The sequence below is a fragment of the Carassius carassius genome, chromosome 13 (genome assembly GCF_963082965.1).
Source record: "Carassius carassius chromosome 13, fCarCar2.1, whole genome shotgun sequence".
NCBI lineage: Eukaryota > Metazoa > Chordata > Actinopteri > Cypriniformes > Cyprinidae > Carassius > Carassius carassius.
In genome coordinates, this window is record NC_081767.1 from 19,713,882 (window position 1) to 19,727,905 (window position 14,024).

Below are 14,024 nucleotides of genomic sequence, written 5' to 3' on the forward strand. Positions count from 1 at the left end.
GTGGGTCATTCACTACATCATCTGCCATGATGAAAACTTCCTCAGCTAATGTAATACTCAGGCCTGGTACCACTGGAAGATCTGTGACAACTGAGGAATCTGCATAGTTGTTAGTGGGCATTGTAGAAAAGTCTGCTAAATCTTCACTATAATCACTTTGTAGTGAGATGATGCTGGTCTCATCATTATTTTCACTTTCAGACTCAATATTTGAAGTACTGTCAGCTGACTCGTTTGGCTTAGTAGCTATGTAGAAGCGCAAATTTGGCAGTTTCACTGCCTCATGTATTGTGCCAATGGAGACATCATTGGGAAGAACATTTTGTCTGAAGTCCCAAACTTCAAATGTGAAGTCACATTCATCACCCTTACAAGAATTTCCATCCGGGAAGAAAAGTTCTTTTCCTTCTTTAAGGATCTCATTGTATCCTGCATTAATGTCCATTGCAACCTTTCTAGTACCCCCTCCTTGTTTTGTTCTGACCTGTTTTGTTTCTTTGTTTTCTGTATGAATCCAGCCAATTTCAATCTGTCGCTTACTTGCTTTGGCTCTGGATTTGGGTTTGGGTTTAGAAGTCTCAGGTCTCTCTTCAGATTGGGGTTCAGTTGTAGATTGCTTTCTCAGTTTCATCTTTTCTCTCAGTCTTTCAAACAGACCCAACTTCCTTTTGGAAGCAGGGTTTTGATTGCGGCAAAAATTGAAAAGAGCAAGTCTATCTCCATATGAGGGAATATAGTTGGCCAGAGCTGAATCCTCCATTAGCAAGATAACATCACTGTCAATCTGTGGATTAAAAAAAATAATATGCCATTTGCCTTTCAAAAGAACAATCAAGGTCAGTTTAAAGGTATAAACTAATGATTTATATTTTTCTAATGCGTAGGCACTGGCAGTAGTCATTATGAGTGTACAGAAAATGTACATTAAATGTATTATTAATGGTTTGTGTTTTATAATTTATCATCAACTAACTGTAAATAGGCTACAACACTACGGGCCAGTTGTACTAACAGCTTGCACCAGAGCTAATCCTCTTTTGCTGTTAAAAATATATTTTACTAAAGACAACGGCTGACCATAACGCCGGTTTCACACTGCACGCGATAGCAGAGCGTAAGCAGCGCAGGAGCAGTGCATATGGTGAGCAGGAGCACCATACGCGCGTTTTGCTTTCACACTGGCAGCGTTTGTCACGCGCGCCTGAACTGCGGGTTTTGTACAGACAGAGTACTCTATAATGGATAAGTTGGCATTGCTTTATTTCGTTTTCAAATACAGTTAAGAGAAAAGACTTGTCAAGAAGCTTATTTTATTAATCATTTAATTATAGCCTATAACTTTTGGTTCATCTTTGTTTTTATTGTTCGGGCAACAAGTTTATTTTTGGACATTTATTTTATTTTTAAATTGCTGTTGATCATTTGATTGACTGTTTAAAACACAATAGATATCATCAATGCACTTTTTGGATAACACTGCGGTGTATTTTGCCCATGATCAATGCATTGTCACTTTTAAGCCTGTTTTATGCTTCTGCGTCGAGTCGACGGCGTACCTCCGCGGACCCCTTTGCGTCGACGCGAACCCCTCTCCAAACCCTCCGCCGGAGCTCGACGCGCACCTCCAAAAAATTGTAACTACGCGTCGAGGCGACGCAGACCCCAAGGGCTGTGATTGGTCAGATTATACATCATTTCTGGAGTGTAGCTTTTCTGGTTTCCCCGGGTTTCCCCCTCCCGCTATAGCGACATTTTTAAAGTGAACACTGCACTGTTTGTGTTCAACGATGGACAAAGTTTTTTATATTTTTATATAGCCTACTAAGTTATTTAAAATAACCTAAGTTATTTATATTTTAATTGTACTTAAAACTTTGCCCTTTGTTCTTATTATCTTATGCTTCCATGTTCGTACTTATTGTATAGAAATTTGGGGCAATAATTATAAAGTTCACTACTCCAAAAACAAATTCGAATTATACACAAGGTGAGATATTTGACCACACAAATATATTATTTCTGCAATCTAAAATTTTGATTTTATACTGCTCAATTCTTGTATAAAGCCCACAAAAATATATGCATGTATGGGTGATAAACTGTTTTTTTATTGTGTTAATATGTATACATTTACATATTCATTTATCTTTTTTTATCAATCAATAAATAAATCAACGTTTGTTTTGCAAAAAGATTGTTGTTTATTTACAATATGTTCATGGTTACATCATGGATACAGTAATCAAAGTCTGCCACGGGACACTACATAATCATGCCATGGCACAGTCATCCATGTGGAGACTTCTTTTTCTTCTGCGATTAAACATTTGAAATAAAATCATTTGTTAAAATACATATGATATGATATAAGGCGTTTATGGATCGCAGTGGAACACGGCACGCACTGTGAATCCGAATTAGATGAGGAACATGCTCATCGCTCTGTGAGGAGAATATCCATTCTTATATGGTTATTTTTATTACTGCAGTATAATTTCGTTAAGTTCTCTGGCTGAAACACACATATAGCTTTGAAAGACGCTGGAACATTGTTGTTCAACGTCGATTAGCTCCAGCTGCAACAACACTGAACACTCTCTCTCTCTCTTTCGCTCGCACTGAACCAAAACAAACTAGCAAAGAGATTCGCGAACCCCACACCCCCCTAGCGTTCTGGCGGTGAAATGCACCGCGATGCAACGCAACCCGACGCAGAACTATAAAACGGCCACGACGCCGTAGGAGTGACGGCGTAGCAACGCCGTCGAGTAGACGCAGAAGCATAAAACAGGCTTGACGCCGGTTTCACACCGCAAGCGTCAGCGGCGCGTGAGCAGCACGTATTTTTTTCGGCGTCCATGTTATTCAATGAGTGCATTCACATCGCACGCAGAAGCGGCGCGGCAGCGCGTAGCAGGAGCAGAGCAGGAACAGCAGTGCAGCAATAGTTTCGGCGCCCAGTCTATTTTTAACGCGCCGCTTACGCTGAATTAAAATGACACGCATTGATCATGGGCAAAATACACCGCAGTGTTATCCAAAAAGTGCATTGATGATATCTATTGTGTTTTAAACAGTCACTCAAATGATCAACAGCAATTTAAAAAGAAAACAAATGTCCAAAAACAAACTTGTTGCCCGAACAATAAAAACAAAGACGAATCAAAAGTTATATAAATGAAATGATTAATAAAATAAGCTTCTTGACAAGTCTTTTCTCTTAAATGTATTTGAAAACGAAATAAAGCAATGCCAACTTATCCATTATAGAGTACTCTGTCTGTACACAAGCCGCAGTTCAGCCGCGCGTGACAAACGCTGCCAGTGTGAAAGCAAAACGCGCGTGTCCTGCTCCTGCTCACCATACGCACTGCTCCTGCTCTGCTCACGCTCTGCTATCGCGTGCAGTGTGAAACCGGCGTAAAAGAAAATTTTACAACATTGTGTTCTTATTTTGCCTAATTAATGAAATGTCAATCTTCGCCTTTATAACAGAAGATACAATACAATACAAAAATCTTCAAGATACAGCCTACAATCTTCACATGTATAACGGATTGTCACCTTATAAACAGTCCTTTGTGTGGTGGAATAAGCAATGCTATATAGAAACATATGGTTCGTATCTTAATTTAAATTTTATTTTATTATTTTATTAGTTCATTCATTATGCTAACTCAGCTAATTAAATGTGACGAGCTGGATACTAATTACTAATGAAATAATGTCAAATATTAAATGTAGGCTATTGATTAGAGTTGCCATACACTAAAGGATTTTTCTAGTCATTAATTTAAGCAATTAGGACGAATCGCACGTTTATATTCAATCCTGGGTGCATGTAGGCTATAGCCTATATTCCGCGCTCAAGCGCATGCATAAAACTTGCCGCAAAGCACCAGCAAAAGTAGGCTAATGATATAATAAATGTATCTGAAAAAAATAACGAAGCATTTTAATTGTTTATTAATTAACTAGTATTTTCTAAATCAGTGTAGGCTGCCTGCATACATATCTCCATACATCTCCGCTGTAATGTAGCCTAGATGCGCCTTTATTACGGACAGGATTACTTAATCAGATAGTAGCTACCGTATTTGCTTTCGATTGGATTTATTTTTCGTTGGTGGACATTTTTTTATTAACTTTATAGTTATATTTCTCATGTCTGTGAGGCTTGTCTATACACTGTTTGTCAGTTCATTTTTGAGCGGCGCTCCAATTCACAGAGATCATGAAAGCGCGCCCTGTTCGTTTTATTTTGTTTTACAAAGGCACACCGTTTTCTTGTTGTTGTGAGTTTACACAAATAAAAGTAAAAGTAGTTGCGACTGATGTATTATTCTGTTCTGTATGACCAGAAATGATGGAGTATTTTAAGTTGTTTCCACTGTTGATAGGAAAATGCGAGTGGCACCGGCGCCTTCATCCATGTCATAGTGCGCGTACCACACTCCGCACAAACACTTGGATATGAGCTTCATAATAGCAAACATTTATATAGGTTAATGTTAGAGCGAGCGGCCATGCCAGACAAATAATCCTCTTCATGTTTAACTAATCAAATTCTGTTGCATTTTATTGCGCCAGTTTGAAAAGGGCGGCTGAAACACTTAGCCTACAGATAAACGCCCAACGCTGGTGTTTTTCTTTAAACAAATTCGTTTAGACTTTAAAATAAATATTGTTTATGGGCTAATTAATGCCACAATAATTTGTTTATTTTATTGGCTAATTGTATTTTTCTTTTTTGTTTTGCATTGAATACCATTGAATATTTTCATTGAATGCATTGAACATTCGCTGTGCACCGCAATACCACCCTCCCATCCCACCCTAGGGGAAGTCGTGGCCTGGTGGTTAGAGAATCGGACTCCCAATCGAAGGGTTGTGGGTTCGAGTCCCGGGCCGGCAGGAATTGTGGGTGGGGGGAGTGCATGTACAGTTCTCTCACTGCCCTCAATACCACGACTGAGGTGCCCTTGAGCAAGGCACCGAACCCCCAACTGCTCCCCGGGTGCCGCAGCATAAATGGCTGCCCACTGCTCCGGGTGTGTGTTCACAGTGTGTGTGTGTGTTCACTGCTCTGTGTGTGTGCACTTCGGATGGGTTAAATGCAGAGCACAAATTCTGAGTATGGGTCACCATACTTGGCCGAATGTCACTTCACTTCACTTCACTTCACTTCACTTCATAGAAAGACACGTTAAGAGCCACCTATTTTCTTTATAATAAAGGGAAGGAAAACGCTTAATGTATAATTAAATGCATTGCGTTCATATTCTTTATAACTGAAGCGTTTTCTTTATTATAAGGGTGTATTATTCCATTAAAAAAGGACTGTTTATAAGGTGACAATCCGTTATACATCTTGAAGATTTTTTTATTTTATTGTATCTTCTTATAAAGACGAAGATTGACATTTCGTTAATTAATCAAAATAAGAACACAATGTTGTAAAAAATAAACAACTCAGGCTATGTTCTGTTAGATGTGTTTTGAATACTTTTTGTTTAATTATATCTCTAGGTAATGAAGATATAGCCTATTAACAAAAATAAATCTTATTAGGCCTATATAATATATCATATTAAAAAAAACTTAGCCTATATAAAATATATTTTTAAAAAGGGCCTCATTGATTAATTTTGCATGATTGGGGGCTGCTACTATTTGCTTAAGCTTTTTGAATGTGTGATAAAGGCGCGATAGGCTGTCAATTTTATGTGGATAAAGGCATATTTTGTACATGATAACACATGCCCTTATAAGGGCAAAAAAGATGTAGTTTTAACGACATAAGATCTCGTTATTATGAGAAAAAGATGTCGTTTTAACGACATAAGATCTCGTTATTACGAGAAAAGATGTCGTTAAAACGACAAGATCTCGTTATTACGAGAAAAGATGTCGTTAAAACGACATAAGATATCGTTATTACGACATAATTGGGGGGGGGGGAAATAATATTTATGTGGCAGCAATGCGTCACCGTACTGTTCCAATTTGAATACATACCTTTTCTTCCTCTAGAAGTGAAAGTATGTCCTCTGAAATACCCCGGCCTCGTAAAAATTCTGTCACAGTGATGATGGACATAATTGTGCAGTCTGCTCCCCCTGGGCCTTTCAAATTGATATTACGTTAGAAAAAGCTTGGTCGTGTAAACGTGACTCGCTTAAACATAGGCTAATAAATGGGTCTAGCTAAGAAGAAAGCAATGTGGAGCTATAACCAGCTCTGTAAAGTGTTCGTTCTTGAACTATTTAGGAACTATTGATACGGTATTACAGTGCACATGGTAGCCTACAAAGTCATCAATAATCAACAAGATACATGCATGAAGTCAAAATTCACTCACTCGCTCGCGTGTCGATGGCTGAAACGCATGTAGGCTCGATTTTATGATGAATGTCGCCTCAAATCGATCTCAAAAATTTAACGCGTTCATTATTTCGACTTTTTTTCTCGAAATTTAACGAGTTTTTTTCTCGAAACACAACGACTTTATTCTCGATATTTAATGAGTTTATTCTCGAGATTGTATTTCGACTTTTTTTCTCGAAATTTAACGAGTTTTTTCTCGAAACACAACGACTTTATTCTCGATATTTAATGAGTTTATTCTCAAAATTGTATCTCGACTTTTTTCTCGAAATTTAACGAGTTTTTTCTCGAAACACAACGACTTTATTCTCGTTATTTAATGAGTTTATTCTCGAGATTGTATCTCGACTTTTTTCTCGAAATTTAACGAGTTTTTTCTCGCAACACAACGACTTTATTCTCGTTATTTAATGAGTTTATTCTCGAGATTGTATCTCGACTTTTTTCTCGAAATTTAACGAGTTTTTTCTCGCAACACAACGACTTTATTCTCGTTATTTAATGAGTTTATTCTCAATATTGTATTTCGACTTTTTTTCTCGAAATTTAACGAGTTTAATCTCGCATTATAATGACTTTAATCTCGAGATGGTTTTATTTTTGTATTATTGCCTGGCCCTAATCCTCTTCCGTATACGATAAATAACCAAGGTTTTACTATCAAAAAACAAAACAAAAAACAAATGGTCGATATAGTAACCATAGTTTAACCATGGTGTTTGTTGTAAAACGGTGGTTATACAAATGGTACGTTAATCATTACACTAAAAAAACATGTTACTACACTTTTACTATAATAAAACCATGGCCACTTTACGTCTGGGTAAAGCGAATTCTTTCAAGCTATTAGATTGAAATGTTGGTCTAATTATAACATACCTGTATGAGTCTAACACTAGTTGTTGAATTAAATGATTTTGTAAAAACAATGGTTCTGTCTTATAATTAAATATATATTTGTTGTTTCAGTCAATCAAGTTATCGCTGACATTTTCTGGGTAAGCGTGACCATGCTGAGCAGGACCATTGCCTGGATCCAGTACCCATTTAGATGTCCATGCAACAAATAAGCTCCTCCATGCCAGAGAATTACTGTTTGTTTAATCCAAACCTGCATGTCATCCTGGACTGTACAGAAATCTGCTGTGAAAGCCCTACATCACTGAAACTCCACTCTGAAGTTATAAGTGCACTACCACATTCAAAGGTCTGGTAGGCGTAGCTCTGTGTGGTGCAGTGGAGATGTGGTTATGGCAGACAAGGGGTTCACTATTGAAGATATGCTCTCCAGTGTTGGTGCTAGACAGATCATTCCATCTTTCAAATGTGCCAAGCAGTTCAGCAAACAGGACTGTGAAAAAACACAGGCCACTGCACGCCTCAGACTTCTGGTGGAAAGGGTGATTAGAAGGGTCAAGGAAATACACATCTGGGATTCTGTTGTGCCACTCACCTTGTCAGGAACTATTAATCAGATCTGGCATAATTGCTGTTTTATGGTTTATTATCAGGGACCAATGTTTCTTGAGCAGTGAATGTATATTAGTATATTAGATTTTTAAGAATGACTGTGATTATTACAATAGTAGTGTTACAGTGTTAACATTTGATAGTAGTTTTTTATTTATTAATTTTTTTTTACCTTTTCAGTTAGTTGCAGTGCATACCTTTAATACCTACCATCATTAAATGTTTTTACTTTTTTTTATTGTAATGTAAAATTTTATATTTTGTATAATGAAATTATTTAAATAAAATGTCCCTGAAAATAATTTGACAATGAAATTAAAAGTATTTTTATATTAACTCATGAAAAAATCTTATTTGTTATATCATACAATGTATCAAATGTTAATATACACAACTAGTAAAAGAATATGCATATCATATACATTACAGAAGATTTAATACAAAACAAAGTATTCACCTCGGTATGTACATATTGCTACTCAATGCTACTCAACTACATAAAGTATATATTTACTATGAATGTAAAAATAAATCTTAGGTTCATACTATAATATGAACAGAATCTGTCCATTCATACCACTGATACACATCCAGGTAAACGTTATAATAGTACTTTCATTGATGCTATGAAGGCATCATCTCGCCAGATCATCTGTATTATGAAATCTGATTTTGTCTCAGTCACAAAGTCACACCAGAGTAGACCAGTGTCTGCAGTCTGACCTTGTACCTGCCAGTAGTACTTATGGGTCTCTTTAAGTTTGGCTAGTCCTCTTTGAATTTTCATAAATGGAGCCTGAGCAATGTTTTCAGCAGAGGTGCTTTTTACCTCCACTAGTCCAAACTGGAATGTTTCAGATGGATCATGCACTCGTCCGTCTGGACTATTTTAAAATGACAGCCAAACTGAAAACCAAGCACAGGTAGTGGGGGAAAATTAACATCAGGAACACCTGCAGCTATAGGGGGACATTGGTATGAAAGTGGACTGCCAAGAGGTACAACTCTACTTTTGACATGCCCTCAAGTATGTGTGGCAGCAAAGGCTTGGGATTAATCTGAATTAGTTTTGCACCAGAAGCCAAGACATCAGCATCTGGAAGGGGACCTAAAGAAATGAACACAAATGATGAGTCGTGAAGACATTAAGATATAGCTGTGCGCACACACACAAACAAACAGAGTTGTGAATTACCCGTGTAAGCCTTTTATGGGGTAGAATTGATTCCATTCTTCCCAACTGATTCTGGTTTCAGGACACACAGTTCACTCACTGCCTCTGGATGAACTCCCTTAATATAAAACGACAAAGTAATAGTTAAAGATCGTTTACTGATCTTGGGTGGTTTTAATTTATATATTTGTTACTTAATCTGCACTCTTGTTCATTATTAGTCTATGATGTTTAAATGTTTACATATACTTTCTTTGAGTTAATAGTGTTCTTACCAATGCAGAAAGGAAAAATACATGCCTGTGCTCTTGGACGGTGCCATCTCTGTGGCTAACTTGATTTTATTCATCTTCTTAGATGCGTTTCACTGCAAGATAAAAGCATTAGATGCTGTTAACATTTTTATTTTTTTCATTTGTACAAGGATATTGTATAACATCAGTGAAGAAGTACATTATCGATTAAACTTAACGGTAACACTTCCTATGAAGCCCGTATTTAAAACTCATTATAATGCCATAAGAATACTCTTATAATTTATGAATAATGTATTAGAAAAAAAACTTTGTAATATGTCATATCATCTCATGAGTAATCATAACAGTTTTAATGTGTTATAATGTAAGTATAATTTACTTATTTGTGGTTATAGCATTTAAGATTATGATTTATAATACGCAATGAATATAATGCATCCACTTAACTTACAACAGAATGTTTCCCTTATATATAATACAAGTCTCATATCTTGGCATTGTTGTTTTGTTACTTTACTCAAAGCAGGCAAATTCCATTATAAATAACTACAACAATAATAATGAAAATAAAAATATTATTTTTCATTAAACAGCCATCATATCAAAAATCTGATCAGATGAATGTGTAATATGTAATACTTTTGATTTTAACTATATTTATTGTAATATCAATAAGATAGTAAGATACTGTATATATTTTAAATAAATAATGTCAAGATATAAGACTTATAAACCATTATAAATCATGTGGATTTAGCATGGTGTATATTGCGTGTTATACATAATCATACTCATAAAAGTTACATCCACAAATAAGTAAGTTTTATACGTACAATTGTTATGATTATTTATGAGATGAAACAACAAAGTTTTTCTATATATAATGCATTGTGGTTTTATTATAATAAATGTGTAGTAACTTTTTTTAGTGTAATGATTAACGTACCATTTGTATAACCACAGTTTTACTACAAACACCATGGTTAAACTATGGTTAGTAGCAAAATCATGTTAATCTGTGGATACCATGATTTAACTATATCGACCATTTGTTTTTTGTTTTGTTTTGTTTTTTGATAGTAAAACCATGGTTATTTTTCGTAAGGGTAACTTTACTACTTGGCCAAAATAAAAGCTCGCTAGTTGCAATATGGCTAACTAACTTTCTAAACGTGCACACAAGACTCTCGAAAAGCATGTTCTCTTCCCTATATAACTTAATTAGTTTAACATTTGAATAAAACTGTTAAAATATGAAATATCAAACGCTGCTTACCTCCTTTTGCCATCTATCAACCATGATATACCACTTCCGGCGTGCGTGTGACGTCACATGGGGCGGGGCAACGCTATATTCCACCTGAGTCCGTTTCGTCTGATGACTTTTTGTCTGAGTCCATTTTGTCTGATGACTTTTTGCCTGAGTCCGTTTCGTCTGATGACTTTTTGTCTGAGTCCGTTTTGTCTGATGACTTTTTTTCTGAGTCCGTTTCGTCTGATACCTAATGTTTATTGTATGAGACCTGACACCTGACGTCGTTTTTCCTGAGACCTGAAGCTTTTCAGTCTGAGGCGCGATGCCGTTTTGTCCGATGACTGAAGCCTTTTAGTCTGAGGCATGACGCCTTTTCATTTGATGACTGAGGTCTGAGGATGTCCTAAAATGTACACCGTACAGCATACGAGTGTGTGGTCTGTAATAAACAAATAAAAGATATGCTCTAACAAACAATGTTTTTTTCTTATCACAATTACACTCATAACAACAAATTACATTAAAACTACTGGCTTCCCCAAACATCAACCCAATGTTACCATTGAATACAGCAGAACATGAAACCTAATTCACAGCTTACATGTATAATAATTATACATAATTTCACAATTACACTGTACTGGATGAAACTCAAATACTACTATACTTCACATTAGCATCCATTTTGTGTCATTACTCTTTCCACATCACTATTTTTAATTTCACGGCTCATTCTCTCTGAAGATGACGCTGATACAAGACTGGATTGCGGTGCTCGCGCGCGCGCTCTGAAGCATCCCACCGTATGAGCTGCGCTCTGTCAAAATAAGAGTCCCCGCAACCGGGACAAGAGCGCTCTTATCCATTCGCGACGTAAATCAGTGTCATTAGTGAGAGTTTCACACAACACTGATTGAACTGCTGTGAAGAGAGAACTGAAGATGAACAAGCAGAGCAGTAGGTGTGTTGTACTCCCCTTTCTCTGTGGACTCAGAGGGGTGCGCAGCCTGCAAACTGTTACTCAGTGTTGTTTCAAGCTTGTCATTCTGCGCACGGGATGCGCATACGCACCCTGTGCTGCTCTATATGGACACCTTTAGTATTATAATACTTTTCTGCGCAAAGATTATTAATTGCCTTTCTTATTCTGTCCTATCTATCATATGTTGCTGCCTTTATTACTGTGCTATACATTTAAAAGAAACATCTTTTAGATTTATATATAAATGTATTTACTTATTTTTTATGAATTTATTTTACAACAATACAAAGAGCAATCTATACAATTTTACCAGATTTTTAGACACATTCACTTTTATTTGTAAATAAAATATTAATAGATTTATCAAATTATTGTACACCCTTGATTTTTATAGAGTATCTTTTGCTGCTGAACTATCTACTAACCTAGTTAATAATAGTATTTTTGTTAGAGATGTTCCGATACCTTTTTCTCTTCCCAATACCGTTTCCGATACCTGGGCTCAGGGTATCGGCCGATACAGAGTACTGATCCGATACCTGGGTGTGTATCTGTATATACAGTCGTGGCCAAAAGTTTTGAGAATTACATAAATATTGGAAATTGGAAAAGTTGCTGCTTAAGTTTTTATAATAGCAATTTGCATATACTCCAGAATGTTATGAAAAGTGATCAGATGAATTGCATAGTCCTTCTTTGCCATGAAAATTAACTTAATCCCCAAAAAACCTTTCCACTGCATTTCATTGCTGTCATTAAAGGACCTGCTGAGATCATTTCAGTAACCGTCTGGTTAACTCAGGTGAGAATGTTGACGAGCACAAGGCTGGAGATCATTATGTCAGGCTGATTGGGGTAGAATGGCAGACTTGACATGTTAAAAGGAGGGTGATGCTTGAAATCATTGTTCTTCCATTGTTAACCATGGTGACCTGCAAAGAAACGCGTGCAGCCATCATTGCATTGCATAAAAATGGCTTCACAGGCAAGGATATTGTGGCTACTAAGATTGCACCTAAATCAACAATTTATAGGATCATCAAGAGCTTCAAGGAAAGAGGTTCAATTCTTGTAAAGAAGGCTTCAGGGCGTCCAAGAAAGTCCAGCAAGCGCCAGGATCGTCTCCTAAAGAGGATTCAGCTGCGGGATCGGAGTGCCACCAGTGCAGAGCTTGCTCAGGAATGGCAGCAGGCAGGTGTGAGCACATCTGCATGCACAGTGAGGCGAAGACTTTTGGAAGATGGCCTGGTGTCAAGAAGGGAAGCAAAGAAGCCACTTCTCTCCAAAAAAAAAACATCAGGGACAGATTGATCTTCTGCAGAAAGTATAGTGAATGGACTGCTGAGGACTGGGGCAAAGTCATATTCTCAGATGAAGCCCCTTTCCGATTGTTTGGGTCATCTGGAAAAAGGATTGTCCGGAGAAGAAAAGGTGAGCGCTACCATCAGTCCTGTGTCATACCAACAGTAAAGCATCCTGACACTATTCATGTGTGGGGTTGCTTCTCATCCAAGGGAGTGGGCTCACTCACAATTCTGCCCAAAAACACAGCCATGAATAAAGAACGGTACCAAAACACCCTCCAACAGCAACTTCTTCCAACAATCCAACAACAGTTTGGTGAAGAACAATGTATTTTCCAGCACGATGGAGCACCGTGCCATAAGGCAAAAGTGATAACTAAGTGGCTTGGGGACCAGAATGTTGAAATTTTGGGTCCATGGCCTGGAAACTCCCCAGATCTTAATCCCATTGAGAACTTGTGGTCAATCCTCAAGAGGCGGGTGGACAAACAAAAACCCACTAATTCTGACAAACTCCAAGAAGTGATTATGAAAGAATGGGTTGCTATCAGTCAGGATTTGGCCCAGAAGTTGATTGAGAGCATGCCCAGTCGAATTGCAGAGGTCCTGAAAAAGAAGGGCCAACACTGCAAATACTGACTCTTTGCATAAATGTCATGTAATTGTCGATAAAAGCCTTTGAAACGTATGAAGTGCTTGTAATTATTTTTCAGTACATCACAGAAACAACTGAAACAAAGATCTAAAAACAGTTTAGCAGCAAACTTTTTGAAAACTAATATGTAATTCTCAAAACTTTTGGCCATGACTGTACAGCTGTATATACTACTAGGCCTGTGTAAATTGTAAATTATATTATGGTGTGCTTCAGACTTATCCCTTAATAAAACATAAACAAATACATGGTGAACTACTGTATTTATTACAGTATTTTTATTATCTGACATGAATTTGACAGTAATATTTTCTTAAGCGAAAAAGAACTTCAAATGCAGCCAAAAATCTAACACCGCAAACTAAAAAAGGTATTTTAGTTTTACAATATAACTGTATAAAAACCTGCAACAAATAAGTCTAGGAATATAAAAAGTTATATATTAATCAGATAATCTCTTTACAACAACACAAGTAAAAAACAAGCAACCGTCTAGGCATAATTATTATTAATAGAGACATATTATTATTACTACATAGA

General features: G+C 36.8%; 1 protein-coding gene across 1 annotated transcript in view; it reads right to left on the reverse strand.

The window, feature by feature from the left end:
- LOC132156051 (caprin-1-like) overlaps nt 1–14,024 on the reverse strand; it is a 143,718-nt gene that overhangs the window by 13,691 nt on the left and 116,003 nt on the right. The gene's annotated exons all lie outside the window — the stretch shown is intronic.